The sequence below is a fragment of the Schistocerca serialis genome, chromosome 6 (genome assembly GCF_023864345.2).
Source record: "Schistocerca serialis cubense isolate TAMUIC-IGC-003099 chromosome 6, iqSchSeri2.2, whole genome shotgun sequence".
Classification (NCBI taxonomy): domain Eukaryota; kingdom Metazoa; phylum Arthropoda; class Insecta; order Orthoptera; family Acrididae; genus Schistocerca; species Schistocerca serialis.
Genome location: NC_064643.1, coordinates 306,575,556 through 306,585,777, shown reverse-complemented (window position 1 = coordinate 306,585,777; position 10,222 = coordinate 306,575,556). Strand labels below are relative to the sequence as shown.

The window sequence follows — 10,222 nt, the reverse complement described above, 5'->3', positions numbered from 1 at the left end:
GCAGTTTCAGTAAGGTTATGTAAATTTAAATGGATACTCTTTATTTATGGTGATTTTAACACTGATTTTCTCTCAGATATTACTGATAAAGTATGTCTAAGGACATCAGATTGCTGATGTCTAGTTTTGGATTATTTCCCACAGTAAAATTTGCTGTATTAAAATAAGTAGATAGTGGAATAGCCTCTGGCAACATGTTTTCAGATCCAATTATTTTCTGCAATTTTGATGTCAAAGTGATAGTCAATGGTTTATAGGCTATGACTGTCAAATGTTAACAATAAAGTGTAGTGAAAAGTTAAGTTCAGATCACAGAAAAAACTGAATCACAAGCAATGACTCAATTACAGAGCTTAGAGAGGAATTACAGAGAGAACAGTGGGAAGAAGACAATGTAAATGGAAAATTTAACACTTTCTTAAACAGATATTCCTACAGCACTCTTTCTCATTTTTCTCCTAAAACAAACATGAATAAAAATCAACATAAGCAAGGACAAGGGATGGTTAAGTCCTGGGATTAAAGTACCTTGTTCTAGGAAGAAAGGGCTCTGCCTAATCCAGAAGACAAGCTGTAATCAAGAGTTGAAACTCAATTACCTCATTATCTAAAATCCTCCTATCTGTTATTAAAACAGCAATACACATCCACTATGCTCAAAAAATTAAACCTTCAAGAATAACATGAGCCCCCAGAAAATAGCTGTGGCAGAAATGAAGACATTTTGAAATCAGTTGTCATTGTACTCAATTAGTATATCCTCAGATTGGTGACAAATACAGTATCCACAAATAAATAACAAATATAAATGTGTTAGATTTACTTTGACAATCAGTGCATGCAGCACCAGTGTACATTAATTGCAAATATTCAAGCCATAACCAGAGTACAAAATTCGTCTGGTCACTATAAAGTAATAATCCTGCTGGCTATGATGATGTTTCTACTGAAATATTAAAATAATGTGCGATTAGAAAGAATTGCCCTTAAGCAGTCTTTGTAATCAGTCAACAAGTCAGACATATTTTCTGAAAAATTATATATGCCGTGGTGACACCTGCCTACAAAACAGGAGAGAAGCAAGGTACCCAAAACAATTTCATACTATACAAAATGAAGGTATTCAAAATGAATTAATCAAAGGAAAAATTACACCTTAGGAAAAAACAAAGTACACATTTTTGTAGACTAATTATTTGGCACTGTAGTATTGGCAGAACTCCTCAAAATAAAAAAATAAAGTCTCAATGAAACAGGCATGGGTCTACACTTTTGCAGCCAATTTAAAAATTTTCTTTGATTTTTATGCCCTCTCTCTCTCTCTCTCTCTCTCTCTCTCTCTCCCTCTGTGTGTGTGTGTGTGTGTGTGTGTGTGTGTGTGTGTGTGTGTGTGTGTGTGTGTGTGCGCGCACTCATGCATGCACATGATGCACTTTCACTAGGTTTGACTTGTTTATTAAGGATTGCCCTTTTTTTCAGCTGCTGGTAGCAGCTCTGATTTTGAGACCTGCATAAAGTTGACTGGTAAGTGCATGTTGTCATGTGTAATACAGCAACCAAAAGTTTTGGCTTGCGAGCATGGCACAATGATATTAGAACTATCTCGTCTCCATTGCTGCTGTACAATCCTAAATAAGAACAACACTTTGAAACAGGATAAACTATGACTCCATTCTTTTTATTAATAAGGCAACACTTTTTAATTATCTATATTTAGTTCATAACCAGCTAGACAATCACAGACAGTAAGCAGCAATGAAAGAAATGATCAACCTCTGCTTCTGTAAATTAATTTATTCACCACATTACATGCTTCAGAAAGCTAGTTTCCATCATCAAGTGTGTTAAGGTTAATAAGTAAACAATTTTCATAAATGTATAACTAAGGTAGGTAACCAGTGTAATTTTTAAAATCTTGCTATGAAATTCAAAAGGAATTCCATGTAACCAACAAAAAGTGCATCACAAAACATGACAGTACATAAAAAAGATACATGCAGACTGTCCATCATAAAGTAGCAGAGAAAAAGAGGTCACATTAGCTGTGATTGCCTGTTGAGAGTAATGGGGAAAATTGTCATAAGGGAAGCAAAGCTTAATAGTGAGTGCAAGATCACCGATATGATAGTTTGTAGGGAGAGGGGGGGAGGGGGGATGCGGGAATGGGACAAATAGCTGGGGGCATGGAGTACTTTTTATATTTTGGAAGAGAAATGGTGACTTGCAAGTAGCCATTAAAAAGGTCCAGTTCTTGCCCTGTTAAATACCTGCATAATAACAACTTTTCAACCATTTTTTGAAAGGAAAACACCTGACTGCACTATATTTTTCCCTTTCCCTGAGAGCTAGGTGGTGGGGAAGGAGGGGGAGGGGCACAGCTCCTCCTTGCCTCTGGGTACGGGTGCCCTTGTGCGGGTGTTATGTGCCATTTGTTGCATGTCTTGTATTAAAAATGATCTTTCAGCAGGGGAGGGAAAGTGGGGGAAGATAGATTGCAGATTATAGTGTTGACTCTCTGCTTGTCACCAGGTTGCTTCGCACTCATCTCTTTGCAGTTATATGTCCTTACTTTAAGTTTAGAGATGTTTTCAGATGCACTGAAATTAGGGTTAAGCAAGAGCCCTTCAGAGTTGTTCCCTATGCAGTGAGATCTGCAACTACTTTTTTTAATGTCTCAGTGAGTTGGTATCCAGAGAACAGTTCACTTAAGTTCCATACTGCTATATCTCGGCCACCATCTGCATTGTGTTCATAAGACAAGTGTTTCTGTCTAACCAGATCTGCACAGTTTTCATGAAAATGTTGTGAATTTTCATTGTTCTGCTTTTGAGAAGTAAATTGACTTTCTATAAAGCAAATGGCTAAAAGAATGGATTTTGAAGTGCTAATGTAACTGGTGAAGTGCTTTTAAAGAAGATTCCTATGAGTTTTCAGTAGTATGCTTACATTTCAAAGAAGATAATATGTCAAGGACACTGCTGTGGGTCTCTCAGTTTCTGAACAATGTGGAGCTCCAGGGTTTGGATTATGTGCAACATATACATAGCTGTAGATACTGGCAATAAATATGAAGAAATATTTCCACTGCTTCTATCAGCACAAGAACAGTTTCTGCTGAAAGCACCACACTGACGCAGATTCTACCAAGTGATATTGTATTTTGTCTAATTCTGGTAACTTAATCCACAGAGGGAAAAAAATCAGATTATCTAATGGCATAACACCAATTGATTCAAGATGAACAACATGGTAAGACGTGCACCCTACCAAGTATAGATCAGTTGTGGAGGCACCTCGAATCAGATGATGCTATGCAGAATATAATGATTTGCATTCAGCTCTATGACTGACTTAATTACATACAGTGACCCATTCAATCAAGGACAATAATGGCTGCATCATTTCTCAGGTATGCCTACTGCTGTCCTCTCGACTCCTAGTCAAGAACAGTGACTCAGTTAAGAGAATAATTCAGAGGCATAATGTTGGCCTCCATACAGAGCACAATCAGAAATCAGCTCAGCATAATGTTACACAAGGAGAACTAGTAGCCAGTGGTTAGTTGTGCCATCGCAAGTCTTAGTGTGAAGCCCCCTTGCATGTCTACAGTTGCAACCATTGCTTGCTGACACTCATTAATATATTAAATTCACAATGTTGTCACAGTTCCCTTAATATCTGTAGGCTGAATGCTTGTTTATTGGCACTATAGAAATGTTGAGGGTACAATTACAGAATGAAATAAAAGCTTCACACTGATACTTAAAAGGAACACATGCAACGATGTAAATTTCATGAGGGACTACACCTTTACACTTCCAAGTCATATTTCTAGCTATGATGGGAAAGCAGTCACAGAGTCACTGCTTACTATGTTTGTGTTATTGTAGCTCACTCACAGTTCGTATGTATGGCAGACGTGCTTTACAGTTGCCAGGTTCTGTATCTGATGTGTTACAAGACCTGGTGGCAGCAGCCGTGTCTCTCCTATGATGTTAAAATAGGTGGCAGATGTGGACAGCGTAAAAGATTCTCACCACTGGTAGTCAATTGATGATGTAATGATGATAAAAGGAACTACAGTGGAGGGGGGAAGTCCCTGCCACAAGTGAGCAGAATGATCACTTAAAAATAGTGCGAGCTCACAAAATATTTTCAGATTTTCTACATCTGGCTCCCTTACTGTACAAGAAGTCCTTAATCAATAGTGACTCAGTTAAGAGAATAATTCAGAGGCATAATGTTGGCCTCCATACAGAGCACAATCAGAAATCAGCTCAGCATAATGTTACACAAGGAGAACTAGTAGCCAGTGGTTAGTTGTGCCATCGCAACTCTTAGTGTGAAGCCCCCTTGCATGTCTACAGTTGCAACCATTGCTTGCTGACACCCCTTAGGTGCAACTGATCTAAAATGTGACAGCTATCCTGCACCTCTGCACTGTGTAGTTCAAGATGATATTGCTTATAAAGTAATATGTACCAGTACCGGCAGCAAGAATAGGTTATGCCTTCATGTTCACCATTGGTATGTGGCTGCTGGGATCTGTTGTTGGATAACAGGTATTACCAAAAGTGATCCATGAAGATTAAATATTCCTACATACTTTCACTCTAACCATCCTAGCCCACATTGCTACTGACTGCAGTGAGGCCTCAGTACCTGAAAACAATAGTCATTGTGTGTGTGTGTGTGTGTGTGTGTGTGTGTGTGTGTGTGTGTGTGTGTGTGTGTGTGTGTGGATCCTATTTCATATTGTTCTCATGATCCCTGTGTGAGATATACAATGCTGGCAGCAAAACTGTCACATAGTCATCCATAAATAATGCTTCTCTAAATTTAGCCAAGAGGGTTTTGGGAGAACATCATCATGTTTCTTCCACAAGCATCACTGGTACACTTTCATATGGGCAATATTGATTTGCTATGATCCTAACTCAATATCACTGAACCTTTTTTAATGTCTGTTGTCTTGATTGTTTGATATGAACTTCAGCACTCTAGCATACTCTAGAATTTGTTGCAGTAACATCTTACGTGCAATCTCCTTTACAAATGCTCTGCACTTTCCCAGAACCATACCAACAAATCTACATTTTGCATTTGCCTTTCCTGCTGCTGAATTTACTTGTTTATCCCATTTCATATTGTTTCCTAGTATTAGCCCTACATATTTAAACAATGTGACATGCTCTAGACTTACACAATTAATCTTTTAATGTGTCTTTTTCCTCTTCATAATGGAAATTTATCAACATTTAAAGATAGCTGCTTTTCATTGTGCTAAGTAGAAGCTATGTGCAAGTCTTTCTCTATTTCTTTATTAAAATGATTAATGGAAAATCTCATATAAAGATGTGAAACAAATACTAACAAAGAGATAGAGGGGCTGGCCAGTACTTACCTCAGCTCAGTACAGCCGATAGATACACATAAAACAGAACTGAAAATTTACATTCCTAGCTTTTGGAACAAATGTTCCTTCATCGGGGAGGAGAGAGGGGAAAGAAAGGGAAGAAGGGAAAGGAGATTCAGTTACTCACAACCCAGGTTATGAAGCAACAGGGAAAGGAAAATGGGAGGGTAGCAAGGATGGAGGCATGGTTGTCAGAGGGAAACCAAAGATATTCTACTGTAAGTACTGTGCCAGCTTCAAACCAAAGAGGATGCATACAGAAGTAAAGAAGTATATAGTATAAAGATAAACACAACTATGTAGGATGAAAAGATGCGTGAATGGCTAAAGAGAAAAGGGAAAGAGGAGAAGACTGAAGAGTGAATGGGAGTGAGGTTGTTTAACGTAGGTTCAGTCCAGGGGGATGGCGGGATGAAAGGATGTGTTGGAGTGCAAGTTCCCATCTCCGCAGTACAGAGGGACTGGTGTTGGGTGGGAGAAGCCGAATGGCACATATGGTGTAGCAGGTTCCTAGGTCCCTAGAATTATGCTGGAGGGCATGCTCCGCTACTGGGTATTGGGCATCTCCTAGGCGGACAGTTCGTCTGTGTCCGTTCATGCGATCAGCCAGTTTAGTTGTTGTCATGCCGATGTAAAAGGCTGTGCAGTGCAGGCATGTCAGTTGATAAATGACATGTGTAGTTTCACACGTAGCCCTGCCTTGAATTGTGTATGTTTTACCAGTAGCGGGGCTGGAGTACATCAAAGACACAAACCACTTCCTAGAACGCCTCAAATCCATTCCCACTCCTCTCCCACCTGAAACCTTTCTTGTCACCATAGATGCTACATCCCTTTACACAAACATCCCACATACCCATGGTCTCTCTGTCCTTGAGCACTACCTCTCCCAACACCCACCCGAAGATCTTCCAAAAACCTCGTTCCTTATCACACTTTCCAACTTCATCCTCACCCATAATTACTTCACTTTTGAAGGCCAGACCTACAAACAAATCAGGGGAACAGCCATGGGAACCAGGATGGCTCAGTCCTATGCCAACCTCTTCATGGGCCGCATGGAGGAGGCTTTCCTGAAGACCCAACAGCTGCTTCCCCTGGCCTGGTATAGGTTTATAGATGACATCTTTGTGGTCTGGACTCATGGTGAAGAAACACTCCTTAATTTCCTCCATAACCTCAACTCCTTTTCGAATCTGAATTTCACCTGGTCCTTCTCCAAAACCCAAGCCACCTTCCTGGATGTTGACCTTCATCTTGTTGAAGCTCACACCCACACCTCTGTCCATATCAAACACACAAACAAACAACAGTACCTTCACTTTGATAGCTGCCATCCTTTCCACATCAAACGCTCCCTTCCCTACAGCCTAGGTATTTGTGGCAAACGTATCTGCTCCATTGACGAATCCCTTAACAATTACACCAATAACCTGACCAGTGCTTTCCTCTCCCGCAACTATCCTGCAGACCTTGTCCACAAACAGATTTCCCAAGCAATACATTCCTCCCCATCCAGCAACAATGTTCCTACCCCCAGACCACACAGAAGCATCCCCGTGTCAATCAATATTATCCTGGCCTCGAAAACATCAACAAATTACTCCGCCAGGGATATGACTTTCTCAAGTCAACCCCTGAAATGAGATCATCCCCTGACAAAATTCTCCCCACACCACCCAGAGTTGCCTTTTGTCGCCCCCCTAACCTCCATAACATCCTTGTTAAACCCTACAATATTCCCAGACTACCTTCTCTACCCAGCGGTTCCTACCCCTGTGACCGACCCCGCTGCAAAACCTGCCCCATGCATCCCCCCACAACCACCTACTCCAGCCCCGCTACTGGTAAAACATACACAATTCAAGGCAGGGCTACGTGTGAAACTACACATGTCATTTATCAACTGACATGCCTGCACTGTACAGCCTTTTACATCGGCATGACAACAACTAAACTGGCTGAGCGCATGAACGGACACAGACGATCTGTCCGCCTGGGAGATGCCCAATACCCAGTAGCGGAGCATGCCCTCCAGCATAATTCTAGGGACCTAGGAACCTGCTACACCATATGTGCCATTTGGCTTCTCCCACCCAACACCAGTCCCTCTGAATTACGGAGATGGGAACTTGCACTTCAACACATCCTTTCATCCCGCCATCCCCCCGGATTGAACCTACGTTAAACAACCTCACTCCCATTCACTCTTCAGTCTTCTCCTCTTTCCCTTTCCTCTTTAGCCATTCACGCATCTTTTCATCCTACACAGTTGTGTTTATCTTTATACTATATACCTCTTTACTTCTGTATGCATCCTCTTTGGTTTGAAGCTGGCACAGTACTTACAGTAGAATATCTTTGGCTTCCCTCTGACAACCATGCCTCCATCCTTGCTACCCTCCCATTTTCCTTTCCCTGTTGCTTCATAACCTGGGTTGCGAGTAACTGAATCTCCTTTCCCTTCTTCCCTTTCTTTCCCCTCTCTCCTCCCCGATGAAGGAACATTTGTTCCGAAAGCTAGGTTGTAAATTTTCAGTTCTGTTTTATGTGTATCTATCGGCTGTACTGAGCTGAGGTAAGTACTGGCCAGCCCCTCTATCTCTTTGTTAGTATTTGTTTCACATCTTTATATGAGATTTTCCATTAATCATTTAGATCACCTATATGGTCCACATCCTTCATTGTTTTGTCCCTTTTGTTAGCTATCACTTACGTCTGTCATCTTAACACTTTCTCTTCTTCAGTGTTTTATATATACATAAATAAATATTTTCGTCACAAACTGTGCTAATTTCATCTTCCTCCTACTATCTTGTTCCATTTACAGTCCTCTTCTCTTTTTTATTTATTGATTTATTTATTCAACATTCCATAGTTTTAACGTTCGTTATTCGCTGTTCCCAGCCAACAATCACTGCCAACAATCTCTGCCACACCTACCAGTATCATCCATTTCCGTCGATTTCTTGTTGCTGGCAATATTTTTGTGCCGTTGGCTATCTTTCTCTGCCACAAGAAAATTTTTTTGGGACATTTCTGCACCATCCACGATCTTTTTTGCGGCACGCGCGATCGCTTTTGCGGCACGCGCGATCGCTTTTGCGGCACGCGCGACCTTTTTTCGCCACTCACTATCTCTGTTTTTGAGCAGTGAGTGTTCTTTTTCCCTGATCTGGACATACTTGCTTGGTCTGGTCAACTTTTTCCATATTTTTCTTATTTAGTGGTCTTCCTTTGGTATTGAACATTACCAACACAATTTCTTTCCTTCTCGTCCTTCCCTCCGTGTTTTATTCCTTCTTATGATTACTATTTCAACTTTAGTTATTTAATTTCCCTACCCACCAGTTACCCACTATGTGCCCTAATCCTATACCACATTATTTACATTCATTCCGAAACATGCATTCACCGTAGCCAAACTGCAATCCCACATACTTTTCCTCCGGTCCTGCTTAACCTTTGGAATTACTCCTAAAGGGCTTACCTTAAAAGTTCCCATCTCTGGGTGCAATTCCTCCTTCCACCAGTCTCTCCTGGACTTCCAGAACCTTCAATCCTCACTGAGCGAGGTGGCGCAGTGGTTAGCACACTGGACACGCATTCGGGAGGACGATGATTCAATCCCGTCTCCAGCCATCCTGATTTATGTTTTCCGTGATTTCCCTAAATCGTTTCAGGCAAATGCCGGGATGGTTCCTTTGAAAGGGCACGGCCGATTTCCTTCCCAATCTTTCCCTAACCCGAGCTTGCGCTCCGTCTCTAATGACCTCGTTGTCGACGGGACGTTAAACACTAACCACCACCACCTTCAATCCTTAGCCCTTACCCAACTTGTCCTGAATCTCTACACTACTTCATGTAACCACCACTCCCAACAGCTCCTATCTCTCTTCAAAGTCCTCCACCTCTCAAACCCTTGCTTGGAGAACACACTCAGGAACATCATCCTAGAAGCCAGCTGCAAACTTGAGTTCCATGCCACACACCACCTGAAAAAACTATCCACAGTGCTAGTGCAACACCTAAGAAGTGGGGTCCCTCTCCCTATCCCTCACAAACACCAACCACAACAGAACCTTCAACAAACCCCCCTCATAGCCAATAAACCTAGCCTAGCCACCCTACTCAATCTCCCCATCCCAGCACATACCCCACACAGACCAAATCTCAACTATAACCACAGTCAAATGCCACATATCACCAGTCCCAATTCAGTCCTAAACCTCTCATCCAGATCCCTCTCTCCTCCAGAGACATCTGTTCTATCAAAAAGCTTAACCTTTAGCCCCACACCTAAATTCAACCACACTGCCCAGGTTAAAGATCTCCTCTCATTCACCCGGAACCTCAACTGGAAATATCACTTCACTACCCAAACACAGCCCCCAAATACTAGACCCAGTGTTGAACCCTGTCTAGAACAGTTCCGACTGCCTTCTCAAAGGGATCCTCCTCCTCTCCCCCAAAACCATCCCTTGCAGACATTTCAGGAATTCCTCACATCCAGTGTTGCCTCCCAGTCCTTCTTGAAGAACATACCGACAACCCCCAACATCACCCCAGCTGAATCCCGTGCCATTAAGGAGCTGAAAATAGACCGCTCTATTGTCATCCTCCCAGCGGATAAAGGCTCCACTACTGTGGTACTTGACCGTGTGGAGTATGTGGCAGGAGGACTGCATCAACTCTCTGACACCTCAACCTACAAAGCTGTTACCCAGGACCCCATTCCCCCATCCAGACTGAGCTGCAAAAAATCCTAAAAATCCAAGGTCCCTCACAAGGCCTCACAACGGCTTC

The 10,222-nt window shown here is 41.9% G+C and overlaps 1 protein-coding gene across 1 annotated transcript in view; it reads left to right on the top strand.

Moving 5' to 3' along the window:
• The first annotated feature begins 1,490 nt into the window (after nucleotides 1-1,490).
• The window catches only part of LOC126484836 (synaptic vesicle glycoprotein 2B-like), a 133,619-nt gene continuing 124,887 nt past the window's right edge, over nucleotides 1,491-10,222 (top strand). The window contains exon 1 of the mRNA XM_050108431.1: nucleotides 1,491-1,524. The gene's annotated coding sequence lies outside the window, so the exon portion shown is untranslated. The remainder of the gene's footprint in view (nucleotides 1,525-10,222) is intronic.